Source organism: Triticum dicoccoides, chromosome 5A (genome assembly GCF_002162155.2).
Source record: "Triticum dicoccoides isolate Atlit2015 ecotype Zavitan chromosome 5A, WEW_v2.0, whole genome shotgun sequence".
Taxonomy (NCBI): domain Eukaryota; kingdom Viridiplantae; phylum Streptophyta; class Magnoliopsida; order Poales; family Poaceae; genus Triticum; species Triticum dicoccoides.
The window spans coordinates 571300272-571309914 of record NC_041388.1 but is presented as its reverse complement, the minus strand read 5'-3'; the positions used below and the strand labels follow the sequence as shown (position 1 = coordinate 571309914).

The 9643-nt window shown below is 46.9% G+C and overlaps 1 non-coding gene across 1 annotated transcript; it reads left to right on the top strand.

Annotated features, from left to right (window-relative positions):
- The first annotated feature begins 2245 nt into the window (after nt 1–2245).
- Nucleotides 2246–2374, top strand: LOC119304588. Its single transcript, XR_005148372.1, has one exon. It is a non-coding gene; the product is annotated as a small nucleolar RNA Z247 (small nucleolar RNA).
- The last annotated feature ends 7269 nt before the right edge of the window (nt 2375–9643 follow it).

The following is a 9643-nucleotide window of genomic DNA, read 5'->3' as shown; positions in this document are numbered from 1 at the left end:
AGGAAGCTATGGATGAGGAATATTCGGCATTGATGAAAAATAATACTTGGCACCTTGTTCGTGCTCAGAAGGGTGCAAATATTATAGATTGCAAGTGGGTCTACAAAATAAAAAGGAAAGCTGATGGAGAGATTGACAGATACAAAGCACGACTGGTTGCAAAAGGATTCAAACAAAGATATGGGATTGATTATGAAGACACATTTAGTCCAGTTGTGAAAGCAGCAACAATTCGGTTGATTCTTGCCGTAGCTGTGTCCAACAATTGGAGTCTTCGTCAACTAGATGTGAAGAACGTGTTTCTCCATGGTGTTCTAGAAGAGACTGTGTATATGAGGCAACCTCCAGGGTATGAAGATCCGACTAGGAGACAACATGTATGTAAATTGGATAAAGCTCTCTATGGCCTGAAACAGGCTCCTCGAGCATGGTTTTCTAGACTCAGCTCAAAACTAATGGCTCTAGGATTTTCCTCTTCATGGGCGGACACGTCATTGTTCTTCATAAATCAAGGTGGGATTACAATGTATCTTCTTATTTATGTGGATGACATCATAGTCACAAGTTCGTCCGATTCTGCAGTTAGCGCCTTGCTCAAAGATCCGCAATGTGATTTTTCTCTTAAAGATTTGGGAAATCTCCATTATTTTCTTGGCATTGAGGTGAAAAGGAAAGATAATGGGATATTGTTGACACAAGAGAAATATGCTAATGACCTTCTGAAGCGAGTTGCGATGCAACACTGCAAGCCATCGGATACACCACTCTCAGTTTCAGAAAAATTATCAATTGAAGATGGTGACCGGCTGAGTGATGATGATGGATCCAGATATAGAAGTATAGTGGGAGCATTGCAGTACTTGACCTTGACAAGACCAGATATTGCTTTTGCTGTGAACAAAGTTTGTCAGTTTCTTCATTCACCCACTAGCATAGATTGGACTGCAGTTAAGAGAATTTTGCGATATGTTAGGGGTACGGTTGGAGTAGGACTAAAAATTACAAATTCCAAGTCTACTCTTGTCAGTGCCTTCTCAGATGGAGATTGGGCTGGTAGTCCTGATGATCGTAGATCCACCGGTGGTTTTGCTGTATATTTTGGTGAAAATCTTGTTTCTTGGAGTGCATGAAAGCAGGCAACGGTGTCAAGGTCAAGCACTAAAGCGGAGTACAAATCCCTAGCCAATGCAACGTCTGAGATCATTTGGATCCAAACACTTCTCAAGGAGCTCAGAGTCAATCGGCCTAGGGCAGCATGTCTGTGGTGTGACAATCTTGGAGCAACATATCTCTTGGCTAACCCAATATTTCATGCTCGGACTAAACATATTGAGGTTGATTATCACTTTGTTAGAGAGAAAGTTGCAGACAGGCTTCTTGAGATCAGATTCATTCCCTCCGGCGACCAGGTAGCGGATGGCTTCACGAAAGCACTTGCTACTAGACAGTTAGAAGTATTCAAGCGCAATCTTAACTTATACAAGTTATGATTGAGGGGGGGTGTTAGAATAGTATGTGTACACGATGTAGAGTCCATGTTGTATACGGGCCTTGAGCCGTTTCCTAGTCTGTATATGATCTCTGTCGTGTTCTATCATGTAACCGATCTCTGGTCGATTCATGCAATATAAATATATGGCAAGGTGATCCCAAGGGACATTAAGCCTGAATCAATCGATCTCTTGTTCATTACATGGTATCAGAGCCTTCTCTTCTTCATCGCATCTAAATGTCTCTCGTTCCCTTCAGTGTATCCTCAGGAGCTTCTTCCTCAACTGCCCAGCCCATGACGACCCTCGGCGACAACTCCCGCGAGAAGCTTGGGCGCGACAACTTCCTTCTTTGGAAGGCGACGGTCCTGCCCCCGATCCGTGGCGCACAGCTAGACGGATATCTCGACAGAACGCTCGAAGCTCCGGCCAAGACTCTTGAAGTCCAGAAGGCCGACAAATCTGGCACCGAGACGGTGCCCAACCCCGAGTACGCTCGCTGGATAGCCCAAGATCAGCAGGTTCTTGGCTCGCTACTGACCTCTCTGTCGCGTGAAGTTCTGACTCAAGTCGTCTCCATGAAGACATCCGCACAGGTCTGGTCAGCCCTTGAGGAGATGTACTCCTCTGTCTCTCGGTCACGAATTATCCAACTTCGGACCCTGTTCGCTGGCACTCGGAAGAACGAGATGACCGCCACCGCGTACTTCACGAAGATGCGGGGCATTGCGGACGAACTTACAACAGCAGGAAAGAAGATGGAATACGATGATCTCATCTCTCAAATCCTTGCTGGATTGGATGCAGAATATAATCGTTTTGTCTCATCCATTGCCGCTAGAACCGATGCCTATTCCTTGAGTGAAATTTATGCTTAGTTCATTGTCTTTGAAGCGCGCCTGGAGTCACAAAATTCTGGGTCACAGCAGTATAATTCGTCGGCAAATCTTGCTGCACGAGGAGGACATGGCAAAGGAAATCATGGAGGCAAAAACAATGGTGGCGGGCACCGCGGTGGCTACGGCAACAACAACCGCGGAGGCTACAACAACAACTACGGCAACAACTACAACCACGGGAACAACAGCTACCCCCACAATAATCGCGGTGGAGGACGACCAGGACCAGCAGGAGGAGCGAACCTTCCCCGAGGTGAAAGGCCTACTTGCCAGATTTGTGGTAAGGTTGGCCATCCAGCTCATAAGTGCTGGTATCGTTTTGACCCAAATTATATGTCACTGAAGAGAGATGTGGTGGAGCAGCCACTACTTCATATGGAGTTGACTCAAATTGGTACTTTGATACCGGAGCAACTGATCATATTACAGGGGAGCTCGACAAGCTGACAACACGTACTCGCTACAACGGTCCTGAACAAGTTCATACAGCTAATGGTGCAGGTATGCCTATTAGTCACATCGGTCATGCAGTCGTTAATTCTTTTGATCATACTCGAAATTTTCATCTTAACGACATACTTCATGTTCCCCAAGCCACCAAAAGCCTAGTTTCTGCTAGTCATTTTGCTTCTGATAACAATACTATTGTGGAAACTCACCCTCGTTCTTTTTTCGTTGAGGACCCAACAACGAAGGAAATTCTTCTGCACGGCCCATGTGAGCGTGGTCTTTATCCATTGAAATCGCCTCGCTCACCTCCTTCCTCCAGTATTCAAGTTTTTACTGCTTCAAGGACGTCTCTAACAAGATGGCATGATCGACTTGGTCATCCAGCCTCTCCAATAGTCCAATAAGTCCTTAAGAAGTATAATTTACCATGTTCCGTTGAGTCTACTAGTGAGTCCATGTGTGATTCTTGTCAAAAGGCTAAAAGTCATCAACTTCCGTATCCTAGGTCTTCAAGTATATCTAGTGCTCCTTTAGAGCTAGTATTTTCTGATGTTTGGGGTCAAGCACCCGAGTCTGTTAGTAGTATTATGTAAGCTTCATCGATGATTATAGTAAATTTACCTGGATATATCTCTTACGGAACAAGTCCGATGTGTTTCAATGCTTTCATGATTTTCAACATTTAGTTGAGCAACTTTTTAACACCAAAATCATAGCTATGCAAACTGACTGGGGTGGTGAGTATCACAAACTCAACTCCTTTTTTCAACGTATCGGCATTACTCATCATGTTTCATGTCCACATGCACATCAACAAAACGGTTCCGCCGAGAGAAAGCATCGTCATATTGTTGAGGTTGGACTTGCATTGCTTGCTCATGCCTCTATGCCTCTTAAGTTCTGGGATGAAGCATTTCTTTCCGTTGTCTATCTTATTAATCATGTTCCTAGTCGGGTCATCAATATGCTTTCTCCCCTTGAACGACTCTTTGATGAAAAACCTGATTATTCTTCTCTTCGCGTTTTTGGTTGTGCATGTTGGCCCAATCTTCGACCATATAACACTCGAAAATTAGCTTTCCGCTCTATTCGGTGTGCTTTCCTAGGCTATAGTAACAAACACAAAGGATACAAGTGTCTTGATATTTCCTCTGGACGTATATATATCTCCCGTGATGTCGTTTTTGATGAATCTGTTTTCCCTTTTGCCCAACTTCATCCCAATGCCGGAGCCCGTCTTAGAGCCGAGATTCTTCTTTTACCTTCTAACCTTCAAAATCCTACGAGTGCTGATCAAGGGGGTGATGATTTGCATGCTCATGTGACTAATCCTACTAATGAACCTAATGGTTGTGTTGACAGTACTAATGAACAGGAAAAAGGTCAGCAAAATTTGATGCAAAGTGTCTCCAGTGGCAATGATTTTATGTGTAGAGCACATGGCACGGAGAGCGAGGTAGACTGCAGGGGATCACTGGCGAGATCGCGTGCGTCTGAACCTACAGCGTCGGGATTGTGCGCGCCTGCAGAACCTGCAGCTGCGGGATCCTATCTCTCTGCAGGTAGGCTGGAAAACCAGGCGCCCATGCCCAGTCACCAGCAGCCGCGTATTGTGCATGGGGCCAGCCCATCCCATGCCCAACCGAGCATGCCCATGCATGAGAATCGTGGGGCAGGTGCATCTCCTGCACGTATGCCCTCAGAATCATGCGCTGATCAGTCCTCCTCGGATGAAGAGGTTGGATCTTCTGTGGCTTCTTCTGTCCAGGAAATTGTCCAACCTGTACAACTGTTGTTACACGTTCACGCAACAATATTTTCAGACCCAAGGTAATTACATATGGACGAGTTAGGTGGTGCAATGTGTGCACGACAGGTGAACCAAGCAGTATCACCGAAGCTTTTCAGGATAAAAATTGGCAGGAAGCTATGGATGAGGAATATTCGGCATTGATGAAAAATAATACTTGGCACCTTGTTCGTGCTCAGAAGGGTGCAAATATTATAGATTGCAAGTGGGTCTACAAAATAAAAAGGAAAGCTGATGGAGAGATTGACAGATACAAAGCACGACTGGTTGCAAAAGGATTCAAACAAAGATATGGGATTGATTATGAAGACACATTTAGTCCAGTTGTGAAAGCAGCAACAATTCGGTTGATTCTTGCCGTAGCTGTGTCCAACAATTGGAGTCTTCGTCAACTAGATGTGAAGAACGTGTTTCTCCATGGTGTTCTAGAAGAGACTGTGTATATGAGGCAACCTCCAGGGTATGAAGATCCGACTAGGAGACAACATGTATGTAAATTGGATAAAGCTCTCTATGGCCTGAAACAGGCTCCTCGAGCATGGTTTTCTAGACTCAGCTCAAAACTAATGGCTCTAGGATTTTCCTCTTCATGGGCGGACACGTCATTGTTCTTCATAAATCAAGGTGGGATTACAATGTATCTTCTTATTTATGTGGATGACATCATAGTCACAAGTTCGTCCGATTCTGCAGTTAGCGCCTTGCTCAAAGATCCGCAATGTGATTTTTCTCTTAAAGATTTGGGAAATCTCCATTATTTTCTTGGCATTGAGGTGAAAAGGAAAGATAATGGGATATTGTTGACACAAGAGAAATATGCTAATGACCTTCTGAAGCGAGTTGCGATGCAACACTGCAAGCCATCGGATACACCACTCTCAGTTTCAGAAAAATTATCAATTGAAGATGGTGACCGGCTGAGTGATGATGATGGATCCAGATATAGAAGTATAGTGGGAGCATTGCAGTACTTGACCTTGACAAGACCAGATATTGCTTTTGCTGTGAACAAAGTTTGTCAGTTTCTTCATTCACCCACTAGCGTAGATTGGACTGCAGTTAAGAGAATTTTGCGATATGTTAGGGGTACGGTTGGAGTAGGACTAAAAATTACAAATTCCAAGTCTACTCTTGTCAGTGCCTTCTCAGATGGAGATTGGGCTGGTAGTCCTGATGATCGTAGATCCACCGGTGGTTTTGCTGTATATTTTGGTGAAAATCTTGTTTCTTGGAGTGCATGAAAGCAGGCAACGGTGTCAAGGTCAAGCACTAAAGCGGAGTACAAATCCCTAGCCAATGCAACGTCTGAGATCATTTGGATCCAAACACTTCTCAAGGAGCTCAGAGTCAATCGGCCTAGGGCAGCATGTCTGTGGTGTGACAATCTTGGAGCAACATATCTCTTGGCTAACCCAATATTTCATGCTCGGACTAAACATATTGAGGTTGATTATCACTTTGTTAGAGAGAGAGTTGCAGACAGGCTTCTTGAGATCAGATTCATTCCCTCCGGCGACCAGGTAGCGGATGGCTTCACGAAAGCACTTGCTACTAGACAGTTAGAAGTATTCAAGCGCAATCTTAACTTATACAAGTTATGATTGAGGGGGTGTGTTAGAATAGTATGTGTACACGACGTAGAGTCCATGTTGTATACGGGCCTTGAGCCGTTTCCTAGTCTGTATATGATCTCTGTCGTGTCCTATCATGTAACCGATCTCTGATCGATCCATGCAATATAAATATACGGCAAGGTGATCCCAAAGAACATTAAGCCTGAATCAATCGATTTCTTGTTTGTTACAATTTTTTTCGGACGGAGGGAGTACGTATTAACGAAGGAATTTGCCACCCTCATGTCCGTTACAATGTTCACCCTTCCACATTCCGTCGTGGGCATTTCACCAAGCACCTGGCGGGCAGACACGGCGAGCGAGGCATGGTGGCCGCCGGTAGCAAAGGCGCAACGCCCGCGGTGCTTCGTCCCCGCTAGAGGAACCGTCACCGGTACGGTGGTCGAGTTTTCCGGCCGAGGTGCGGCCGCTGGCGCGACTGGCTTTGGGCACGGCGACGGCCGACCCATGGCGGCTTCGCGGGTTGTAGTACTGTTGGTGGGAGACGGCGGTGGCTGTTGGTGACAGCAAGGCGGGGAGTTGGCCCGCCGGCAGCGGCGTGACCAGCGCCGCCGCAGAGAGGAGCCTGACGCCATGCATGTACACGTGGACGTGCTGCCAGGCCAGGCCAGGCCAAGACGGTAAACGATGAGAAGTCTAGGGAGCGCCCAGGCGCTGCGAGGTGCTAGCGAGCGACTCTCCTGTGGCATTGTAGGCCTGATCAAGTTGCATGCGAAGCTGCACGTCCTGATCTGTTAAACGGACAAGGATGGCCTTATATGTAGCTGACTCCCGGCAGATAATGACCACGCCATGCATATATTTGGTGGTTCATGTGTGCTGCTCACGTATGTGTTGACCCTCTGGTTGGATAATAAGGATGGCAATAGCCAACCAATTAGCTATACCAAACCGTCCGGCCATGTGCATGTCAATATGCGACATGGGCTTACCCCTAAAAAAGGTGTGTGTACTTGTAAAACTAGATGATACCCCCCGCGATTGCTGCGGGGTTTTTTTAGCACACAATGATAGAAGTTAAATTCAATAAAATTGTGGTACAAATATTTAATAGTAGTAAATAACCAAAAAATAGATAGTGGTAAAGAAGTGACAAAAGAAATTGAAACATGTCTTAGTTAGATTGCTTAACATTTCTTGGTTAGAGGAGGCAAGAATTTCACATATTTTTCTTGAGTATACCAATTAGATTCGTAGCTAAGTTTGTATGATATGCATCTATCTCTTAGCTAGGGTCCATTGGCTACGTAGCTTAGGGTAATTAGCAAGGAACTAATCATGCATGCGTGCGCATGCTAGTACCAGCGACGACATACACGGACGACGTAATAGTAGTGGTATGCAAGCAAGCGTAGCGCTCTCGCTGGTGAGGCTGATGGAGATCCTGGCGAGCGTTGCGACCTCTTGCGCCGCCGCGCGCAAGTGCTGACGCGCCCTTGCCACGGAGCCGCCCTTCCTTCTCTGCCGCTGGCTAGGGGGCGCCTGCCAATGCTCCTCCCTTTCGGCTTCCTTGTTCGGGAGCAGCGCCACGGTTGGGAAGGTCCGCCTGGCTCGAGCTTCGTCCACGCGCCGCTCTAGGTGCTCTGCCCCGGCCGTTCCTTGATCGGCTCCTTCGTGCAGGCCTCGCCAGCCTCTTCGACGACCACGTCATGCATGCCACTCGCGTCGGCGTCCTCCTCGAGTGCTTCGACGACGGTGATGAGTCGGAGCCTGGCGTCTACGGCCGCCCCGTCTGCAAATTGCTCTCCGACGCCAGCCACATACTCAAGGAGAAAAGAACATAGGTGTATCGGTGTTTTTCCTTTCCGCTAGGCCTGGTTCTTCCACTTCTTGGACAGGAGTGTGCGCGTGCCTGTACCGGACGCCGGCAGAACCTCGGCAGGAAGACAACGGGGACTACGGAACACACGAAAAAAAAAGCTCGGGTCAGCGGCACACCAGATAAACGTCGCGGTGCTTGGCTGCAATTGGGAAGAACAAATCCGACCACCACGAGCTTGAGGCCGTCTACATCGGCAAGGATTAAGCGACAGTCGTCAGTTAGGTGTGAAGGTCCCCGGGAGCTTCCCAAGATGATGGACGCAAACAACTCGACGCACATGGGGCAGCGGGCGCTCGGCTCGAACAGGTTGATCCACAGTTATATCAAGGAGAGATTGGAAGAGGAGAAGACATGCTTCCAATGGAAGGGGAAATGACTCCAATGAACACACGTAATGGTCGGTATTAAAATGGTTGCATTGATAGACGCTTAGTGGCCAACGTGGATGCATGGGAAAGATCGTTCCTATTCTGCCGATGGAGAGAAAAATCGGTTCACACCTGAGAGTAAGAGAGAGATCAGATGGAATGCATGAGTGGGTGAAAAATTGCTGACATGGCACAAAGCTGAGGTGGATAACCTGCATGTTGAGAGAATGTCTTGTAGTGGGGAGCAACTTCTTAAGAATGATAGATATCGTCCACAAGTCACGTGCTAGCACTAACACGTTCCATCAATGCATTTTTTGTTGCTTGTGCATGTATTTATTATTTGCCTGTCAAGCACGCATATATGAGCCTGATTGATAAAATGTGATAAAAACTCATCAAGTTGCTTGTGCATGCAAATAACATTGCTTTGTATTTATTATTTGCTTGTCAAGCACACATATATGAGCCTGATTGATAAAATGTGACAAAAACTGATCAAACAAAGGAATGGAGAGATTCCAAACTTACCGGCAAAGGAAGTAGCTCCCCGTGTCCGCGCCTGGTAGGCCGCGAGCGCTGCCTCCAGTCTCGCGACAGAGCAATGCTACACTTACGTAAATAATGTTACGTGTTTTACGTAAAGTGCAACGTGGCTAATTAGTATTGGAGAAGGGGGAGGAAGGGGCCTCACCCACCTGAAAATCAGGGGGGCCGAAGTTAATTAGTTAGGCAGTTTACGTTAGTCTTCGTAGGCCTTACGTAGATGTAGGATTATTGCTCGCGACATGACCCTGCATGGCATGCTCCCTTTGCAGCGCCAGCAGGGCAGCCCCACGCTAGGCCTGCAGCTGTTGGATGTGGTTCTCCCGCTCGGACATCCACTCCTCCAAACGACGGATCGTCCTTCAAGTTGAAGTAGATGAACCTGAGAGGAACACCCACTGCCTGCTTGATGAGGACGTATATCATATGCAGCCCAAGCACTGCCCAAAAGTCCTCTTCATGCCAATCGTCGTCTCCATAGATCTGCAAGACAACAAGAGAAGAGAGGTCTTAGAACTCTTCTGGTCAACATGAGCCAGAAACTCTTCTACTCCAGTTACTAGTGAGCTCCATCTGCAAGAGTGAAGACGGACAATGAGAAAACAGAGAGAAAATGCATTGTTG